The 23359-nt window shown below is 39.9% G+C and overlaps 1 protein-coding gene and 1 pseudogene across 8 annotated transcripts in view; one reads left to right on the plus strand and one right to left on the minus strand.

Annotated features, from left to right (window-relative positions):
• The window catches only part of Etl4 (enhancer trap locus 4), a 900329-nt gene that overhangs the window by 34881 nt on the left and 842089 nt on the right, over positions 1-23359 (plus strand). The window lies entirely within an intron of this gene.
• On the minus strand, positions 19364-22374 carry Gm13361 (predicted gene 13361; annotated as a pseudogene).

A 23359-nucleotide genomic window follows, 5' to 3' on the forward strand; every position in this document is an offset into this window, starting at 1 on the left:
TGCCTGGCTCCCTACCCTTTTTCTACTCTTGCCATCTTGGTGAGTGGCTCTTTCCAGTGATTACCGAGCTTCTTGCCAGCAATGTTTTCATTGCTTCTCTGATTATTTAATTATTTGCTGGCAAGCAGTTGGGTTCTGAGAACACGGAGAAAACATTCTCTTATTAGAGATTTATATAAAATATTAAAATCAGCCTAATAGTAATGGCACATTGGTGTGTCCTAAGAAAGAGCATCTTGAGTCTTAATGCGTGCAGTTGGCGGCTCCTCTCTGCGCTGCTCTCGTTTGTTTTTGCACATTTATTGGTTCATTCTCAAGTTTCCTGCAAGTGTAGAATGAGTCATTTCTAGTTATATTTAAAGTTATGCAAAATAATGTATAATATGCCTATGTGTTTCAATGCTATTATGAACCAGCGGAATTTGAATTTTTCACATTGATTTTTTTTAAGAGATCCCTGCTAAGAAATGCTTACTCTTAGATATGCTAGTTTTGCAGTTTGCTAACTTTTAAAAAAATATTCAAATGCAAATTCAAAATGAGTAGAGTGGCAAGCTTAAGCTTTGACGATTGTTGTATTTTATATAGGAATTGAAAATTTCTATGTAATTTTTAAAAATGGAAGCCTCCTATTATTTAAATGTTAAACTTTGCTGTGCTATTTCTGTTTGCCATTCTCTTTCGATTACTTTTTACTTTCCCTTTTGGAATGTTTTACTTGTGTTCAATGAGCAAACAATTTTCTATGTTTCTTAGACTTTACTTTCACACTTGATCTTAGCCAAAAGGCCGAGAAGCAATTAGACTTTATTTTCAAATAATCCACTTGTCTTCTCTTGGTCCTTCTCAAAGATTTTATTTTTAACTATATGTACATATGTGTGTTTCTCAGTGGGTGTGCACACATGAGTACAGTTGTCTTTAGAGGCCACAAGACGGTGTCAGAGACTCAGTAACTAGAGTTACAGGTAGTTGAGAACCATCTGTTCCAGGTAATGGGAACTAAACTCATCCTCTGCCACAGCAGCATCACTCTTAAATGCTGAGCCAACTGTCCAACACACCCCCCATTTCCCATTTTGTAATATTGTCCAAGATATTTTTAGTACAATAGTATTAGATTTATCAACAGTGGGAGATAAGATGAGCAAATTTTTGTTGCAGTCTGGATCTCTTCAGGATCTCTCTAATTTTACTTCTAAGTATCCCTAAATATGGAGGAGAATGGAGGTCGAATCTCCTAACTTGAGAGGCTGAACCCAAATAGCTCCAAAAGAGAACATTGAAATTTCTTTGAGCCATGGATTTTCCACTTCAAAATTAATGCACTTTTTGCATTCTCCTCTGTGATATGTCTATAATTACTTTAATAGGAGATTATAACATAATTGCTTGTCATTGAGTTGACTGATGTATCAGAGAGATATGCCATGTTTATTAAAAACCTGCTTTCTATCACCACAGCTAGGAGGATTTGAGCTCCTATGAGAATTACAACTTCTTCATCCAATTCCTCCCACTGCTTGGAGCCTCCTGGGGCCCTCACATTCCTGATGCGTTATAAGTCTTTATGCAGAGATGCTGGCCTTGCTGCCTGCTCCTCTCCAGGGCTCTTCTTCCTCCTGTCTTCCGCTGAACCATGTCTGTTTACATGGAATTTTACTTTGCTACTCTTAGGCCCCTGTTATTGATGCCCACCCCATTCCATGCAGCTGGACTGAAAGCTGCCTTATTTAATAAACCAGCGTGCCTCATTCAGAATTGTTCTGGTGCTTGCTTTAAGAGAAGACTTGATGTGGGAATCTAGTGGTTGGAGTACCAACTTTAATACAGTAGGCAGTAAGGGTTGGGTGATTTGACATCATTGAAGAACTGATGTGGCTATGTTTGAATCATATACATTCATTTCTCTTTATTTAAAGAAGATTATGTGGGTGAATGTTGACTCATGTAAAATTTCCAATGTCTATGGTTATGATCATATATAAGATTTATGTGATGGCATAATTAAAAATAAAATAGCAATTGAACTAATGTGTTTCCACCCTTCCAAGCAACATGAAAATCTATTGATATAAAATCATTAATGTCTATCAGTGCTTTGGGTGGCTTCTTTGGGTTACATCAATGGTTTGTATTTTTCCTGCATATTTGGCTTCTTTATTCACTGACCTTTTGACTCAGAATTTTACTGTTAGAAATATTTGTTTACATCTGTTATAAGTTGAATGCCATTGGTTTCCTCAAAAATAACTCTCTACCCCATGCCCAGCTCCACCTACCTCTTCACCAGCTCTCCACTTGTCTATCTTCCTGTTTCAAAAGTTGCCTTTCCTGGAATACCAGGTTCAAATTGTTACAACTCTTTTGAAGATCTCATACAATGTTTTTTTTGCTGTATTCACATTCTTGCCCCAAGACCTCCCAGATGCACTGCCCTGTTCATTTCTTAACTTGAAAATTGTGCTTTGGATCTTTGTGGTCTTTCTTTTTCCACTAAAGAGATGAGCCCAAAGGCGTGGGAAACACGGTGCTGTAGCATTTCTCCTTTGTGTTGTCAATCTCCCTACCAATTTCCCTTAGTACAAAATAGATTTAAATTTACTGGGTTTTTTTCTTCTTCAGTACCAACCCGAGTAAATTTTATGTAGGATTGAGACTAATTTATTTGTAAAAATTGAGCCTAACTCACCCACCCCTGAATATACACACATATACATACATAAACACACACAGAGGGAAAGAGAGACAGACAGACAGATACACACACACACAGAAAGAGAGAGGGGGGGCTAGAGACATCGACAGAGAGAGAGAGAGAGAGAGAGAGAGAGAGAGAGAGAGAGAAAGAGAGAGAGAGAAACCGCATGTAGCTTGGGCCTAGTCTAAACTCACTGTGTAGCCAAGCTTGCCCTTAATCTCCTGATCATTCAGCTTCTACCTCCTAAGCAATGAGATCACGTGTCTGTACTGTCCCTCACCCACATATTTTATTTTAGTTTTTGTTTGCTTGTTTTGGCAATAAGATCTTACTACATAGACTTCCTTAGTTATTTTTCTACTGTGACAACACACTATGACCAAGTCAACTTATAGAAGAGGTTTACTTTGGGGCGAACAACTTCAAAGGGTAAGTCTATGACCATCATGGTAGGGAACATGACAGCAGTCTGACAAGTATGACACTAGAGCAGCAACAGAGAGCTTATATCTTGGGCCACAAGCATGAGGCAGAGTAAGCTAATGGGGAATGGCTTGGCTTTTGAAACTTTAAAACCTACCCATAGTGACATATCTCGTTCAATAAGTCCATACCTCCTAATCCTTCCCAAACAGTTCCACCAACTGAGGACCAAGTATTCAAACATATGAGCATGTGGAGTTGTTCCTATTCAAACTAGACACATCTCAAGATGGCACCAAACTCATGATTCACCTGATTCTACCTCCCTATACTGAGATGATAGGTATGTGGCTCTTTACCAGCCTCCCTAATACTTTAGCATTGGCTTTTCATTTTTATATACTTTCTTAAATTATAAAAATTATAACTTGTGCATGCAAACCCTAAAAAATAAAGGCAAGAAAAGAATTACTCATAATTTTCGTCAATCAAAACCATGATTATGATTTTGAGGTATTTCATTCCATTGTCTTACACAGGCTTCCTTATAAGAATTCGATGTTATGATATACATCCATTTTTTAAAGCATTTTCTTCTTTAACACTGTATATTATGATTTTAGTGGCTTTAAGCTCACAGCACATTGGAGAGGCAGCTACAGTGATTTTCCAGGTACACCATTGTGAGGCCGAATCCCTAACCTCTCAGCTGTCAGAGTCTCCTGCCAGTGGACCTGCCATAGTTGATGAAGCCACATTGACACAGTATCATCACTACGAGCCCAGCATCTTCTACTGGCTTTCACTCTGTGTTGTGTGGCCTGTGGCCTCAGAAATGAAAAGCAACAGGTACCCATCATGGGTACTTTCCCTGTGCTGAAATTCTGAGCTCTGTTGGTTCACTTTCTCCCAAACCCAACCTCTGGTAACCACTGGGCCACCCTTGCCTTCCTTTTCTCTATGTCTCAGCCTGTCACTCCTCTCTCTTCCCTTCCCTTTTCCCTTCATTGACTCTTCTTTTCTTCACCTATTCCTTGAGATAGCATCTTGCTATAAAGTCCCAACCAAGCTCAAGTTCACTGTGTATCCAAATCTGGCCTCATATCTGTGGTGATAACCTTAGCTTCTGCAGTACTGGGGTTATAACATTTTTTTTTTCTTCTTACCACTAATCTTTCTACTGAACTCATACTGCTATTGAAGTTTCTCTAATTGTGGTGACACGGTAACTGCCATAACATCACAGTATAATGTGTTATTTGTATTTGTAATGTGTGTAAATACACTGTATGCTACAAGTACAGTACAGTATACGAACTTGAGAATACATGACAGTGTTACTGCTTTCGGCATTTACTGTCATATTTTTATTGTGACATAGAGTTAGTTTTTTATTAATAAAAATATTAACTATTAAACAACCTCATGCAGGGGTCCTGTCAGGGCTGATGGGGATCTTGATGTGGGACAAGATACCAAGGCAAAAGACAATGGCATTGCTGATCTTCACCATAAATAGGCCTTGGGCAGTTTAATAGTTTTCCTTTTTTCTGTTACTATGATAAACTGCATGATCAAAATCAACTTAGGGGGGAGGGAAGGCTTTTTTGGCACACATTTCTGTTCATGACTGAGGGAAGTTAAAGCAGGAGCTTAGAGCAGGATCCAGAAGGCAGTAGAGGCCATGGAGGAATGGTTCTCCATGGCTTTCCCAGCTACCTTTCTTATACACCCCAGGACCACCTGCTGATGAGTGACAGTGACCACAATAGGCTGGGTACTCACACATCAATCATTAATCAAAAAGAAAAAATATTTTGTAAACTTAACTAATGGCCAGCAATATGGGAGTACATTTTCAATTGAGGATTTATCTTCCTAGATGACCCTAGACTGCCAAATTTACTGTGTATATGGACAGCCAATGCTTTTGTGTATCTTAGCTTCTAACAAAAATGTTTGAAAGGTCAAAATATGTAATTTTAAAAATGGGGGAAAGCTTAATGAATACGTATATAAAGAGAAAATCTTTGCACGTCTGTATAATGTTTTGTGTTTTAAGCTATTATTGTGGAGTCAAAGCATGTAAAAAGTTTATAGAGTTAAAAAGTTATATAAGTCATGGTTACATTTCTTATTAAGCAAAGAGAAATATTTCCCCAGGGTGACCTGAACATGTGGTGCTTATGATATCCACAGCTGAGTCCAGTCACGTGTGGGGCTGTCTCATCCCCTCATTCCCCATGCATTCTCACTCATCCTAACAGGTGCACCATTCTATATCTTTTCTGCCATAGATTTACTGTACAATTTCTGTCTAAATATGCTAGAAATACAAGTACATAACACAGCATTACTGTTGTCTACTCCAGTGCAATGCCAGCTACTCAGGTCTGTAGACTAAGAACAGGTGACCCCAGTGATTTAGGCTGGATGAGCCCACTCTGTGACACTCACACAATGGAAAGTTAACTGTCATAGTTCTCAACATGTCTCCCTAAGTGACATCTGCACACAGTCAGGACTTGTCTTGACTGATGTCTCTACTGCCCTCTGGATCCTGTCCTGAGCTCCTGCTTTAACTTCCCTCAGTGATGAACAGTGACACGGAAATGTGTGCCAAATAAAGCCTTCCCTCCCCCCTAAGTTGATTTTGATCATACAGTTTATCATAGTAACAGAAAGAAGGAAAACTATTAAACTGCCCAAGGCCTATTTATGGTGAAGATCAGCAATGCCGTTTTCTTCTGCCTTGGCATCTTGTCCTACCTCAAGATCCCTATCAGCTCTGACTGGACCCCTGTGTGAGGTTGTCTAATAGTTAACATTTTATTAATAAAAATACTAGGTATGACTTGAACTCCAGGCTCAGCTGCTTACACACCCTGTAGGGGAATGCAAGGTTCTCATATGCTTGCTGAAGCTAGAAACGTAACATCACTTCATTGTAAGATGCTCTTTACAGTACTCAGATCTGTTCTGCGCTAACCTTAACTTTAAGGAGCTATGTGATGATTTGCTTAGTATGTTCTATAGAGCTAAACATGTATGTTACATCTTTACTGTTCTGAAAAAGCTACAAAACAAGAATTATTAAAAATTGGATGTCAAGATTAAAATGTGAGAAGACTTTTAGACTTTAAATGTTTTGATAATTTACTCTTTAATGGTATACTATAAGGTTTTAATCTATACTATATTATACTATACTATACTGTATAATGGTGTACTATAAGGACTCTAAGGTCCACTTTTAGCCATATGGTCGTTTGCACTGTTTTTTTTTTAATGTGTTAATTTATAACAACCTACTAGCTCAACAATCTTATTATTGTGAGATTATTTATTTGACATTTTTACTTTCTTCTGTGAATTGGTGAGACAATAATCTGTCTATAGAATGCCTAAAACTTTTTATCATATTATCATATGATATAATTATATATATGATTACATATAATAATCAGTAGATTATTGCTTGTCATACTAAATATACACATGTTTTAACTAATTTCATCACATAGCATTTAAATAATGTTAAATAGACATGTATGCAAGAAAACAAATCAGGGTTACTGTAATCTCATTTTACTAGAATATATACCTTACCCAGACAGTACTTAATCTGTATGTTCTCCTGTGCTCTTTCCAAGGACAGCATTATTCTTTGGGATTGACCATTGCCATTCAATTAATGCTTTATTGAATCCATTTAATTCTCTTTTTGTTCAGTACTGGTTATTAAGCAAAGAACCTCATGTGTATGAAGCAAGTCCTCTACCAAGCTACAGCCCTAACACCATATATACATTTAATTCTTAAACAATATTTTGTTAGACTTCTCTACTTTTAGAAAGAACTTTTCATTTGAGAATTTCATATATGTATACAGTGTGTTTTGATCAAACCCACCTCTAGTCTTCCCCCTCCAATTTCTCCCTCACACCCATACTATATCTCTCCATGTCCTTTTGAAAAAAAATCAAAAAGCAAAGCAAACCGCACGGAGGTTCTCAGATGTGTTAGTCATGTATCCTCTTACCTCTTTCACACAACATTTAAAACATTTTCTTCCTGCCTGAAACCAGATCTTAGGTTCTGACCTTGCTCATCCTTTGTAGTATGTGGTTGGTGATTATGATGAGGATACAGATTCAGTTTTCCTTGCCATCTGTACAACTGCAGCAGCACCCTCTGAAGAGGAGCCACCCAAGCAGTGCTCAGTGTCTGCGCCTGTCTCCTCCTTCACCTGGTGGGTGAGTCACCTGGAGAACCCTCTGTTTTTCCCATCAATTTCTCAGCCTTTATCCTCTATATACACTGTAGGTTCTGCATGCCATGGTAAGTAAGAAGCATTTCTCAGATTTTCATGAAATTCTCTTAAATTCAAAGGTCACTGTAAGAACGACTGGGGTCTTTATAAAATTGAGCATTGTATTGGCTAGTTTTGTGTCAACTTGACACAGCTGGAGTTATCACAGAGAAAGGAGCTTCAGTTGTGGAAATGCCTCTATGAGATATAACTGTCAGGCATTTTCTCAATTAGTGATCAAGGGGGAAAGGCCCCTTGTGGGTGGGACCATCTCTGGGCTGGTAGTCTTGGTTCTATAAGAGAGCAGGCTGAGCAAGCCAGGGGAAGCAAGCCAGTAAGGAACATCCCTCCATGGCCTCTGCATCAGCTCCTGCTTCCTGACCTGCTTGAGTTCCAGTCCTGACTTCCTTTGGTGATGAACAGCAGTATGGAAGTGTAAGCCGAATAAACCCTTTCCTCCCCAACTTGCTTCTTGGTCATGATGTTTGTGCAGGAATAGAAACCCTGACTAAGACAAGCATTCTGACCCAGGAGCATGACATTGTTCTCTTTATTTAAATCTTTAATGTGGACCCAGAGAGTTTTATAATTTTTCACACTTGTCTTGCATATAACTTGATATGTTAATTACTAGATTTTATGCATTGAAGAAAGATAGTGTTTAAAATTCTACCAGTGCTACATTAGCATTTAAAAAGAATTTAGTCTTTTGTTCCCCCAACCCCCGCTCTGTGGCCCCTCCCTCCCCTCCCTGCTCCCAAGGGTTTATCATTCTTCTGATAGTTTAATCTGAAATTTTACAATTGCTTTGAAATAAATTCCCTCTCGTTCAACACATGCACATTTTTCATTCTTTTCTAGTTACTATAATTGTAAAAAGTAAAATTATTTCTGTTTGTGAGAATACCATTTTTCTCACAATGATTAATGGGTTTATTTTGTCATTTCTAAGCAGCTGTTCCATTTCAACATGTACTAACAGCTGTTTTCTGGTGACGTTCCTCTATATTTTGAATTCAAGGCTCTATCAATTTCTTGATATTTCTTAAACTATACACACACACACACACACACACACACCTTACTGGGTACATATTTATAAGCCTTTTTAATCTTCTATTTGTATTTTATATTATTATCATTTTTCAGGTGTGGTCATTTAAGATATATTGTCCTGGCACATGAATGACTTAGACATACCAAGCCTCTGAATCGTGAAGTGCTTCTTCATGTGCGCCATTGGAGCACCTTGTCATTTACTTTGATGAAGAAAAGGTACTAGGAGATAAAACCTTTTTCTCCACCAGTTTGCTTAATTTTACTTATTCATTTAAGTATATAAAATAATGTCAAAATACACATATTGTAAAATAGGCAATGTAGTAGAAAGAATTAACACATACACCATTTCACAGCCATTGATTCACCTCCCCCCGCCCAGTGGCAAGATTAAGGATTTTATTCTATCTACTAACATTTTTATATTGTTTCAATTTATCCTCTGAAAATTTTATACATGTCTATTTTTCTCATTCCTCTCACCCCACCATCTCTTACCTCCCACACACCCCTACCAACCTTCCCCTTTAAATCTCTTTCTCAATCTCCTGACTTTGTTTTGTCAGTGACACGATAAATTTAACAGAACCATCTGTGTGACCATGAGTTAGGAACAGCTCATTGGACTATAGTGGGCTTCTCTGGGGCACACAACTGAAGACAGCAGATGCCCCCTTCCCAGGATACACCAGTGGATTCATCTTAGTTCCCTGAGCCTTAGGTGGTGGGGATGTCTTGTTTGGGTTGAGCTCTCAACCATCACTTATGCTCAGTACCTTGGCAGATATGTGCATTTATCTCTGTTCCCTGCAAAGAGGCCTCTCTGATTATGTTAGAGTAGAGTTTCAAACCATGTGTGCATGTGTGTGTGGTATTAATTAATATATACTTATTTAGTATATTATATATGAGCATATTTAATAATTAATATATTTAATTAATATATATTCTTTGAAAATTTCATACATATCCTTCTCCTACTCCTTCCCTCCAGCTCTCTCTGAGAACTTCTCCCACACATTTCTCTCCTAACATCACCCCCTCCAAAACAAGAAACAAAAACAAGCAAAGAGAAAAGAAAACCTTTCTCATGTGTGGATTGGTATAGGGTTACCCACCATGGCATGGACAGTATAGCAATGGACACCCCTTCAAGAGAAGAATGACCCTCTCTCAGCAGCCATTAACTGTCAACAGCCCTCCAGTAGAGGTACAGCCTTAAGAGCTCCACATGCATGCTGGTTTGTTCTTGTGCAGGCCTTGTGCAGGTAGCCACAACTCTGTACTGATGTATGCAACAGTCATGTCTTGTCCAGAGGCCAGCCTTTCACAGCACCCCTCCCTATCCTCCTGCTCTTGCGTGGTTTCTTCCCACTCCTCAGTATCAGCTAAGCTGAGTTTGACAGTGCATGGTCACTTATTCACAACACTCTGAACATTCTGGGATGTCTGCATTAATCATGGCCCATTAAGATAAGAAACTTCTGTGACCAAGGATGAGAACATCATATATCTATGGATATAAACATGAATATACAGAAGGGCAATTTGCCAACATGCCCATTTAGCAAAACAGTATCAACAGCTAATTGCTAGGCCTAGTTACTTGCATAGCCACACATTTTGAGCGTGTTTACAGTACCAGGTATGAGATCCCTGCTGAAGAAAAGCCTTAAATCAAATCAAGGTATCTATTGCTTACAGCCACACTCCTGCCACTATTGAGGCAGTGGACACATCTTGCTTAGCAGATTCTTATTGTATTTTTAAAATCCATTTTTTTTAGCAAAAGTTCTCAAAACCATGTACCATTATTACCTGTAATCTTATGCCTTGATCTTCTATCCCCTTTCTACATATTTGCTACTTAAAATCCTTTTGCGAGACAGCCGGCCACCTTCCTGGTGAGAGCACGGGGGTCTGCCTGGCCTGAGAGGTTTGTGGCACAGGCGCCGGCGGGAGCCTTCTTGGCTCCGGGACTCCGCGGAGGGCAGGCTGCACGGGTGACCGTGTGGAATACAGAGTGCCAGCCGTTTCTGGGACGGGCGAGAGTCGCAGAGCTTCTGGGTGGCGCCATCTTCAGCTCCAGACAATCAGCCACCTTCCCGGCAAGAGCCACAGAGCTTCTGAGGCAGCGCCATCCTCAGCTCCAGACGGCCGGCCTCCTTCCGGACAAGAGCCACAGAGCTTCTCAGGCGGCGACATCTTCGACTCCAGACAACTGGCCACCTTCCTGGCCAAAGCAACACAGCTTCTGGGAAAGATCCTGTTTTGGGCCTTCACCTTCAGCCAGGAGGAGGTCCAAACACCAGATAACTGTACACCTTCCCTGAAAGAGGAGAGCTTGCCTACAGAGACTGCTCTGACCACTGAAACTCAGAGAAGAGAGCTTGTCTCCCACGCCTGCTGATAGAGGGTAACAAAATCAACAGAGGAACAATCTCTTAACAAAGACAACTATAACAACTAACTCCAGAGATTGCCAGATGGCGAAAGGTAAACGTAAGAATCCTACTAACAGAAGCCAGGACCACTCACCATCATCAGAACCCAGAACGCCCACTTCGCCCAATCCAGGACACCCTAACACACCTGAAAAGGTAGACCCGGATTTAAAAGCATATCTCATGATGATGGTAGAGGACATAAAGAAGGAATTCAATAACTCACTTAAAGAAATACAGGAGAACACTGCTAAAGAGTTACAAGTCCTTAAAGAAAAACAGGAAAACACTGCTAAAGAGTTACAAGTCCTTAAAGAAAAACAGGAAAACACAACCAAACAGGTAGAAGTCCTTATAGAAAAACAGGAAAACACATCCAAACAGGTGATGGAAATGAACAAAACCATACTAGACCTAAAAAGGGAAGTAGACACAATAAAGAAAACCCAAAGTGAGGCGACGCTGGAGATAGAAACCCTAGGAAAGAAATCTGGAACCATAGATGCCAGCATCAGCAACAGAATACAAGAGATGGAAGAGAGAATCTCAGGTGCAGAAGACTCCATAGAGAACATCGGCAAAACAATCAAAGAAAATGGAAAATGCAAAAAGATCCTAACTCAAAACATCCAGGAAATCCAGGACACAATGAGAAGACCAAAACTACGGATAATAGGAGTGGATGAGAATGAAGATTTTCAACTCAAAGGACCAGCAAACATCTTCAACAAAATTATTGAAGAAAACTTCCCAAATCTAAAGAAAGAGATGCCCATGAACATACAAGAAGCCTACAGAACTCCAAATAGACTGGACCAGAAAAGAAATTCCTCCCGACACATAATAATCAGAACACCAAATGCACTAAATAAAGATAGAATACTAAAAGCAGTAAGGGAAAAAGGTCAAGTAACATATAAAGGCAAGCCTATCAGAATTACACCAGATTTTTCACCAGAGACTATGAAAGCCAGAAGAGCCTGGACAGATGTTATACAGACACTAAGAGAACACAAATGCCAGCCCAGGCTACTATACCCAGCCAAACTCTCAATTACCATAGATGGAGAAACCAAAGTATTCCACGACAAAACTAAATTCACCCATTATCTCTCCACGAACCCAGCCCTTCAAAGGATAATAACAGAAAAAAACCAATACAAGGACGGGAACCACGCCCTAGAAAAAACAAGAAGATAATCCCTCAACAAACCTAAAAGAAGACAGCCACATAACAGAATGCCAACTTTAACAACAAAAATAACAGGAAGCAACAATTACCTTTCCTTAATATCTCTTAATATCAATGGACTCAATTCCCCAATAAAAAGACATAGACTAACAGACTGGCTACACAAACAGGACCCAACATTCTGCTGCTTACAGGAAACCCATCTCAGGGAAAAAGACAGACACTACCTCAGAGTGAAAGGCTGGAAAACAATTTTCCAAGCAAATGGTCTGAAGAAACAGGCTGGAGTAGCCATTCTAATATCGGATAAAATCGACTTCCAACCCAAAGTTATCAAAAAAGACAAGGAGGGACACTTCATACTCATCAAAGGTAAAATCCTCCAAGAGGAACTCTCAATTCTGAATATCTACGCTCCAAATGCAAGGGCAGCCACATTCATTAAAGACACTTTAGTAAAGCTCAAAGCACACATTGCACCTCACACAATAATAGTGGGAGACCTCAACACACCACTTTCATCAATGGACAGATCGTGGAAACAGAAACTAAACAGGGACACAGTGAAACTAACAGAAGTTATGAAACAAATGGACCTGACAGATATCTACAGAATATTTAATCCTAAAACAAAAGGATATACCTTCTTCTCAGCACCTCACGGGACCTTTTCCAAAATTGACCATATAATTGGTCACAAAATAGGCCTCAACAGATACAAAAATATTGAAATTGTCCCATGTATCCTATCAGACCACCATGGCCTAAGACTGATCTTCAATAACAACATTAAGAATGGAAAGCCAACATTCACGTGGAAACTAAACAACACTCTTCTCAATGATACCTTGGTCAAGGAAGGAATAAAGAAAGAAATTAAAGACTTTTTAGAGTTTAATGAAAATGAAGCCACAACGTACCCAAACCTTTGGGACACAATGAAAGCATTTCTAAGAGGGAAACTCATAGCTCTGAGTACCTCCAAGAAGAAACGGGAGAGAGCACATACTAGCAGCTTGACAACACATCTAAAAGCTCTAGAAAAAAAGGAAGCAAATTCACCCAAGAGGAGTAGACGGCAGGAAATAATCAAACTCAGGGGTGAAATTAACCAAGTGGAAACAAGAAGAACTATTCAAAGAATTAACCAAACGAGGAGTTGGTTCTTTGAGAAAATCAACAAGATAGATAAGCCCTTAGCTAGACTCACTAGAGGGCAAAGGGACAAAATCCTAATCAACAAAATCAGAAATGAAAAGGGAGACATAACAACAGATCCTGAAGAAATCCAAAACACCATCAGATCCTTCTACAAAAGCTTATACTCAACAAAACTGGAAAACCTGGACGAAATGGACAAATTTCTGGACAGATACCAGGTACCAAAGTTGAATCAGGATCAAGTTGACCTTCTAAACAGTCCCATATCCCCTAAAGAAATAGAAGCAGTTATTAATAGTCTCCCAGCCAAAAAAAGCCCAGGACCAGATGGGTTTAGTGCAGAGTTCTATCAGACCTTCAAAGAAGATCTAATTCCAGTACTGCACAAACTATTTCACAAGATAGAAGTAGAAGGTACTCTACCCAACTCATTTTATGAAGCCACTATTACTCTGATACCTAAACCACAGAAAGATCCAACAAAGATAGAGAACTTCAGACCAATTTATCTTATGAATATCGATGCAAAAATCCTTAATAAAATTCTCGCTAACCGAATCCAAGAACACATTAAAGAAATCATCCATCCTGACCAAGTAGGTTTTATTCCAGGGATGCAGGGATGGTTTAATATACGAAAATCCATCAATGTAATCCATTATATAAACAAACTCAAAGACAAAAACCACATGATCATCTCGTTAGATGCAGAAAAAGCATTTGACAAGATCCAACACCCATTCATGATAAAAGTTTTGGAAAGATCAGGAATTCAAGGCCCATACCTAAACATAATAAAAGCAATCTACAGCAAACCAGTAGCCAACATCAAAGTAAATGGAGAGAAGCTGGAAGCAATCCCACTAAAATCAGGGACTAGACAAGGTTGCCCACTTTCTCCCTACCTTTTCAACATAGTACTTGAAGTATTAGCCAGAGCAATTCGACAACAAAAGGAGATCAAGGGGATACAAATTGGAAAAGAGGAAGTCAAAATATCACTTTTTGCAGATGATATGATAGTATATATAAGTGACCCTAAAAATTCCACCAGAGAACTCCTAAACCTGATAAACAGCTTTGGTGAAGTAGCTGGATATAAAATTAACTCAAACAAGTCAATGGCCTTTCTCTACACAAAGAATAAACAGGCTGAGAAAGAAATTAGGGAAACAACACCCTTCTCAATAGTCACAAATAATATAAAATATCTCGGCGTGACTCTAACTAAGGAAGTAAAAGATCTGTATGATAAAAACTTCAAGTCTCTGAAGAAAGAAATTAAAGAAGATCTCAGAAGATGGAAAGATCTCCCATGCTCATGGATTGGCAGGATCAACATTGTAAAAATGGCTATCTTGCCAAAAGCAATCTACAGATTCAATGCAATCCCCATCAAAATTCCAACTCAATTCTTCAACGAATTAGAAGGAGCAATTTGCAAATTCATCTGGAATAACAAAAAACCTAGGATAGCAAAAACTCTTCTCAAGGATAAAAGAACCTCTGGTGGAATCACCATGCCTGACCTAAAGCTTTACTACAGGGCAATTGTGATAAAAACTGCATGGTACTGGTATAGAGACAGACAAGTAGACCAATGGAATAGAATTGAAGACCCAGAAATGAACCCACACACCTATGGTCACTTGATCTTCGACAAGGGAGCTAAAACCATCCAGTGGAAGAAAGACAGCATTTTCAACAATTGGTGCTGGCACAACTGGTTGTTATCATGTAGAAGAATGCGAATCGATCCATACTTATCTCCTTGTACTAAGGTCAAATCTAAGTGGATCAAGGAACTTCACATAAAACCAGAGACACTGAAACTTATAGAGGAGAAAGTGGGGGAAAGCCTTGAAGATATGGGTACAGGGGAAAAATTCCTGAACAGAACAGCAATGGCTTGCTCTGTAAGATCGAGAATTGACAAATGGGACCTAATGAAACTCCAAAGTTTCTGCAAGGCAAAAGACACCGTCAATAAGACAAAAAGACCACCAACAGATTGGGAAAGGATCTTTACCTATCCTAAATCAGATAGGGGACTAATATCCAACATATATAAAGAACTCAAGAAGGTGGACTTCAGAAAATCAAATAACCCCATTAAAAAATGGGGCTCAGAACTGAACAAAGAATTCTCACCTGAGGAATACCGAATGGCAGAGAAGCACCTGAAAAAATGCTCAACATCCTTAATCATCAGGGAAATGCAAATCAAAACAACCCTGAGATTCCACCTCACACCAGTCAGAATGGCTAAGATCAAAAATTCAGGTGACAGCAGATGCTGGCGTGGATGTGGAGAAAGAGGAACACTCCTCCATTGTTGGTGGGATTGCAGGCTTGTACAACCACTATGGAAATCAGTCTGGCGGTTCCTCAGAAAACTGGATATAGTACTACCGGAGGATCCAGCAATACCTCTCCTGGGCATATATCCAGAAGATGCCCCAACAGGTAAGAAGGACACATGCTCCACTATGTTCATAGCAGCCTTATTTATAATAGCCAGAAGCTGGAAGGAACCCAGATGCCCCTCAACAGAAGAATGGATACAGAAAATGTGGTACATCTACACAATGGAGTACTACTCAGCTATTAAAAAGAATGAATTTATGAAATTCCTAGCCAAATGGATGGACCTGGAGGGCATCATCCTGAGTGAGGTAACACATTCACAAAGGAACTCACACAATATGTACTCACTGATAAGTGGATATTAGCCCAAAACCTAAGATACCCAAGATATAAGATACAATTTCCTAAACACATGAAACTCAAGAAAAATGAAGACTGAAGTGTGAACACTATGCCCCTCCTTAGAAGTGGGAACAAAACACCCTTGGAAGGAGTTACAGAGACAAAGTTTGGAGCTGAGATAAAAGGATGGACCATGTAGACACTAGCATATCCGGGGATCCATCCCATAATCAGCTTCCAAATGCTGACACCATTGCATACACTAGCAAGATTATGCTGAAAGGACCCTGATATAGCTGTCTCTTGTCAGAGTATGCCTGGGCCTAGCAAACATAGAAGTGGATGCTCACAGTCGGCTATTGGATGGATCACATGGCCCCCAATGAAGGAGCTAGAGAAAGTACCAAAGAAGCTAAAGGGATCTGCAACCCTATAGGTGGAACAACATTATGAACTAACCAGTACCCCGGAGCTCTTGACTCTAGCTGCATATGCATCAAAAGATGGCCTAGTCGGCCATCACTGGAAAGAGAGGCCCATTGGACACGCAAACTTTATATGCCCCAGTACAGGGGAACGCCAGGGCCATAAAAGGGGAGTGGGTGAGTAGGGGAGAGGGGGTGGGTGGCTATGGGGGACTTTTGGTATAGCATTGCAAATGTAAATGAGCGAAATACCTAATAAAAAATGGAAAAAAAAATAAAATCCTTTTGCCCTCATCCCTCATTTTCTTCCCATTCTCCAACCTTGGTAATCATTGTTTGATTTTCTATCTCTATATCTTTGACATTCAAAAGAATTAAATTTAAAACAATTTAAAATAACTTAAAGCAATTAAAATCCTACATGTAGTGATCCCATATTATATTTTCCCTTCTATGACTGTCTTATTTAATGTATTATCCTGGGTAGTATTTCTTCATCCATTTATCCCTTGATAAATATATAGGTGTGTCTGTGTCTTGACAATCATGAACAATACTTATGGTGGTTTGAGTAAAAATGGCTCCCAAAGGACAATAGGGAATGGCGCTATTTGGAGTAGTAGCCTTGTTGAAAGGTGTGACCTTGTTAGAGTAGGTGTGACATTGTTGAAGGAAGTGTCTCAATGTGGGGTGGGCTTTGAGGTTTCTGAAACTTAAGCCTGCCCTAGTGGCTCATTGTCTGTTTCTGCTGCCTGTGAATCCAGATGTAGAACTCTCAGCTACCTCTCCAGCACCCTGTCTGCCTGCATGCTGCCATGCTTCTGCCATGATGATAATGGACTAAACCTCACAACTGTAAGTCAGCCCCAATTAAATGCTTTCCTTCATAAGAGTTGCCATAGTCATGGTGTCTCTTTACAGCAATAGAATCCCAACTAAGACAACACTATAGTAAACATGGGCACGATGACATATTTGTGAGGTGTTGATGTCACTTAGTGTGACTCTGGAAATCAGTCTGGCGGTTCCTCAGAAAATTGGACATAGTACTACTGGAGGATCCAGCAATACCTCTCCTGGGCATATATCCAGAAGATGCCCCAACTGGTAAGAAGGACACATGCTCCACTATGTTCATAGCAGCCTTATTTATAATAGCCAGAAGCTGGAAAGAACCCAGATGCCCCTCAACAGAGGAATGGATACAGAAAATGTGGTACATCTACACAATGGAGTACTACTCAGCTATTAAAAAGAATGAATTTATGAAATTCCTAGCCAAATGGATGGACCTGGAGGGCATCATCCTGAGTGAGGTAACACATTCACAAAGGAACTCACACAATATGTACTCACTGATAAGTGGATATTAGCCCCAAACCTAGGATACCCAAGATATAAGATACAATTTGCTAAACATATGAAACTCAAGAAGAATGAAGACTGAAATGTGGACACTATGCCCCTCCTTAGAATTGGGAACAAAACACCCATGGAAGGAGTTACAAAGACAAAGTTTGGAGCTGAGATGAAAGGATGGACCATGTAGAGACTGCCATATCCAGGGATCCACCCCATAATCAGCATCCAAACGCTGACACCATTGCATATACTAGCAAGATTTTATCGAAAGGACCTAGATGTAGCTGTCTCTTGTGAGACTATGCCGGGGCCTAGCAAACACAGAAGTGGATGCTCACAGTCAGCTAATGGATGGATCACAGGGCTCCCAATGGAGGAGCTAGAGAAAGTAGCCAAGGAGCTAAAGGGATCTGCAACCCTATAGGTGGAACAACATAATGAACTAACCAGTACCCCGGAGCTCTTGACTCTAGCTGCATATATATCAAAAGATGGCCTAGTCGGCCATCACTGGAAAGAGAGGCCCATTGGACACACAAACTTTATATGCCCCAGTACAGGGGAACACCAGGGCCAAAAAGGGGGAGTGGGGGGGGTGGGTGGGTATGGGGGACTTTTGGTATAGCATTGGAAATGTAAATGAGCTAAATACCTAATAAAAAATGGAAAAAAATAAAAAAAAACTCTTTAGATTTAAAATTTTACGACCCTCTATTGAACATTTATTTCTGTTCATTAAATTTCTTGGAAGAAGTTAACCTATTAATTTATGATCTCATTTATTTTATTATGTCTGGAATATTTTATTCCATTATACTTCTGATTATTGCCTATCATCCATGCATTTGTAATTTTATTGGCATGTTTTCTTTTTGGAGTTGTCATCCAAATATTTCATGGCCTTGCTCATATTTTACATTAGGCTTTTGACCTTTGTCTTAGAAACACACCTCAAGTTCATTATTATTATTATACATGGATTTTCTGCATACCTGCTGATTTTATTCCAATAACTACATGTTCAACTGACTTAAGTTACTCTGTATTTCAACCACTTCCTGTTTAATATAGTAATTCATCATATTGGCTTAAAAATGACAATCATTAATTTTTCTCTATTTCAACAACTCTGAGAGAAAAGTTACAAAGAAGCACTTGGGGTTTTTTTTATTATTTATTTTTTGATTTTTGTGAGGCAGAGAAATCCTTTACTGCCACAGGAAGCAAGTGCACTCATCTCTTCAACAGTTTTAAGAATCACAAAAAATGCAGAACATGCAAAAAAGAATAACACAGATTTAGGGAGAAATGATTCCTTGGGTTATATTGGCTGTAATATTGAGGTAACCAATTGACCTTGTTCAGTGGAAATATCTTAAACGAAATGAAAAAAAAAACCCACTAGCTATAACATCTAATTTATATATACATATACCATTCAAATAAAAACATATATTATTTGCTTTAATGTATAGCAAGTTTAATACATTAGTGTTCGCAAGAGAAATATTATATTCTACTGAAAATGTGTGTGTGTGTGTGTGTGTGTGTGTGTGTGTGTGTGTGTGTGATGTGCTTCTTCTTTATCTCTAAGCTTGGAAATCAGAAAAGCATGGTACTTAAGGAGCCTTTCTTCTGGATTTAAAAATGCAGGTTCTAGGTTCAGGAAAGACAGATATCAGCTGGAAGACTACTGCATCTTTTAAAACTTGCAAAATCTACAAACTTGAACTGTAAGACATAGTTTGTGTGTGTGTGTGTGTTTTGTTGTTTTAAGAAAAAGGACCACAAAATTTCTCAAAATAGATTATGGAACACGGGAAACTGTTCATGAGAGTACAGGGATACTATCCAGTGCTGTGGCTAATATTAAAAACCGAACATTCTATTTAAATGGTATCTCACTATCTCTACACACAGTGGACAGTGAGACCACAATAATCAACCTCATGGTAGAAACAGAGGCACGTAGTCCCTAAGATACTTTTTAGTGGGCAAGGTGCTATGGTCCAATAGAATCATCTAGGAAGGAAAAGCCTTCTACTGGTAGAAAGGCTGTTTACTGGTGTTTCTACTGTAGAAATCTTCTACAGATCAAATTGAAAAGTGACTATCTGTGTGACAGTGCTTAGAGCCTATGGTGGTGCACACATCTCATCTAACATCTGGCCAACAGAGTTCAGTATAACAGATTAGGAACTCATATCTATGACAGCATGATTTAAAGCAGAACTAAAAACAAGACACACATTCCATGTCCATTCACCCACATCATCATCTTTATCACATTTAGGGCTATCTTACTATGCCTTAATTTGTTTAACATATTCTGAAATATCAATGTTTAAGTCAAGGCTTTTACACAATAACCCATTTATTTCAAGTCCTCTATCCAACCTTTGTTACATCTTGAGCAGCTGCCATAAATATAGCCTACCTCATCTTGGGACTGTTACTCCAATTTTTAATTTGTGTATTGGTTAAACCAATGAAAGTGACATTATTTAGTGATAGCTACATATTTCCTATTAATCAAAATCAATGTTATTAAGTATTAATTAAACACATAGTCTTCTCCTTGGTGTAAATTGTGTATCTTCCATCTTTCTCCAGTCACCTTGCCAATACCTACCTTGCCCAGGATTTCTTTCTATGACTGCAAAAGTTCTAAATGCTGATGAGTAACATTTATGTTAAATACACTTAAAATAGACAACAAAATTTCAAGTAAAATGAATGGTATCCACATATATTAGACCACAAGGTATCAGCACCTAGACTTGTTTCTATAAATTACAAAGACACATTGTACATTCTTAAATAGTGAATGCTTACGATATTGAGCCTTTCCACACAAGCAGCTTACACAGGAAGGTAAGTGGTCAGTGCCTGTTACATTGCAATGCTCTCTTGATCCCTCTTCTGTGATTGTTGCTTTGTCCTGATGTCCACAGACTACTGTGTGGGTTCTTATGCTTTGGCTATGGTCTGTCAGCTGAATGAGGCAACACTGGTTATTAAGGCTTAATCTATGATGGAGCATTATCCTTGAATCTGGTGCCATTTCCAGAGAACAGTAGGAGCATCTCAGCTATCTTGGGTCTTCGGGCTCTGTTTGAATAACTTTCTTTTCCAAGGTGAATGAAAAGTGAGGACAGTTTTTTAAAATCCCAAGGCTCTCTGATGAATGGGACTTCGCCTTACTGCAGTAAAGCCTACTCAGCTCTCCATCCACCACAAAATGATGGGGTTGTCTGTTCTGCACACTAGGAATTCTGATATTCATAGGTCTTTCTCCTTCTCCATCAGAGCTATCAGAAGGCAGATCGTCATCAGGGCTCTCCTCGCCTGAGCTCTGCCTGTAGAGCCTGGCAGTGAGTCTCCTCTCTTGCTGCAGCCTTTTATAACCGGCCTGGACACACAAGATCTCCATCTGCTTCGCCAGCCCCTTTTCAGCCTGCTGTGAACTGAGACTTTCACTCTTGGTTCTAGCCTGCTGTTGGCACAGAGTCCTGGAAGACGGGAATTCCATACTTTATTTTAATTCTCTCTGGAGATAATTCATCTCTTTCGCCACATTTTAACCTGGTGGTCCTGTAAGTGTACTTGTACGTAACCTCTCTAGAAACCTGCCTGGCCAGGGCAAAAAGCTCAACTCTTCTTTTCAGCAGGGCATTGTCCTTCACACACAGCTGAGTGGCTGCCTCATTAACAGTAAGGTCATGCAATGTAAGGTGTTTACCATCCTTTCTTTTGGAGTCAAATCGCCCATAGATGGCGCTGTATTTTCTAATCTCCTCTGTGTGGCTCTTCATCACTCATCTCAAAGATGTGAGGGATCATTTTGGCCAACTTCTTACTGTTCTTCAGCAGCTCTTTATTTCATTCGAGTCACTTTTGGGCAGCGTGGGGGCCATCTGCTCCACACACTCGGCCACAGAGAGAGCAGCAGCAGCAGCCAGGATTTCACTGCTTTCCTTTCGAGAGGCCGGGGAGCCCAGGTCTGCTGGGGAGAGACTATGCTCGCTTTCAGTGGCATGGTGTCCTTGCCAGAGTCTGGATTCGCTGACACTCTGCAGTGCTAACTTCTGACTTGCCCTTACCCAAGCTCTGCATTCAGGTGGTGGTGGCACAATTAGGGATTTTTAAATGTGGCTCTCATGAGCTGCTACTCCTTTCGTAACTGCTGCAGGATATCCCCAGTCATGCTGGCGATCCCTCTGGTAATTTAGAGATGGGTATGCTACCGACAGGAAGGGAAGTCAATGGCTGATTGAAAAGGCCAGGGTTTGTAAACCAGTCTCTCAAAGCCTTCTGAAGCCTTCTAACGTGAAAGGGCTTGCTTGCCATGCCCACGAGTGCCATTATTTTCAAAAATTTCTCTTCTCCAGCTTCACACAGTTGCTGGACAACATTACCACCTTGTTGGATAAAGGCATCAAAGTAAGTAAGCAGGTTGGCTTTCTGCAATATTCTATAGAGCTGCAGCTCCCCCAGGGGTTCTAGGTAAGGCTGTGGTCATTACTGTGGATGAGCTGAACGCGACCTGCGGCTGCAGCACTCTTTGCTCTGCCTGGCTCCTGCGGGGATGCCCCAGCGCTCGCCCGCCCAGACAGCGCTCGCTCAGCCCCACAGGCGGAGGCAGGCAGCTGTGGCCCAGGGCGCCCTCCCTAGGCCTCTCCCACTGCCTTATTTTTTTTTAAACTATTTTATTTTATTTTATTTTATTTTATTTTATTTTATTTTTTTGTGCAGAAGGAATGTATAAATGCATAATCAATTAGTTCAACAGGTGCTATTGGTTGGAGCATCTGTTAGGTGCTGGACACTGTTTCTGACAGTAGAGGTAAAACAAATAAAATAGGCAAAATCATCCCTACTATAATTGGTGTTACCTGTTTTCGGGAAACAGGATGTCTATGTATGTAACATTTGTGTACGAGGCCAAGTAGTATCCTCCAGAGAAGGATAAAATTGGGGAAAAGAAAAGCATGCCATATGGAGCATGCTTTAAACATCAAGAAGGACAATATGTGTGCAGTACCAGGTAGAAGAAGCTGATGATCAAAAACCTTTAGCAGGAGCACATTAAGTAGTCTTGGGGTTCAGGATGGCTTGAGTCGAATCAACCAGGGGCTAAGAATCAGAAGAAAACCATGAAGGCACTGAGGGACAGGACTAACAAGGTTCCTGGCTTTGGCTTCCTCTCCTTGCTGTGGGAACACTGGAGAGTCCTGAGTAGAAGGACAAGCTATCTTGCCTTTATTTCTGCGAGATCACCCTGACTGCTGAGTATAAGTGGCAAAGAAAGGTCAGGAGACCCGTCCGGAGGCTGCCATAATGATCCATACAAGGGCTACTGGTGACACTGGATGGTGGTAGCCCCGAAGAGCCAAGGGATCGTCTAGAACTGGTAATTCAATGGAGCACTGAATGTCTGTGAGAGATCAACTTATTTCAAAGCTTCGTTACCTGAGAATGGAAATGAGGTGCCTACCTTTTTATCAGGAGGATATGAGGGAAGATTAGATTTGGAGATGACGAAGGGTTCCATTTGTTTGCCTTAGTCTA

This window comes from Mus musculus, chromosome 2, assembly GCF_000001635.26.
Source record: "Mus musculus strain C57BL/6J chromosome 2, GRCm38.p6 C57BL/6J".
In the NCBI taxonomy this organism is placed as follows: domain Eukaryota; kingdom Metazoa; phylum Chordata; class Mammalia; order Rodentia; family Muridae; genus Mus; species Mus musculus.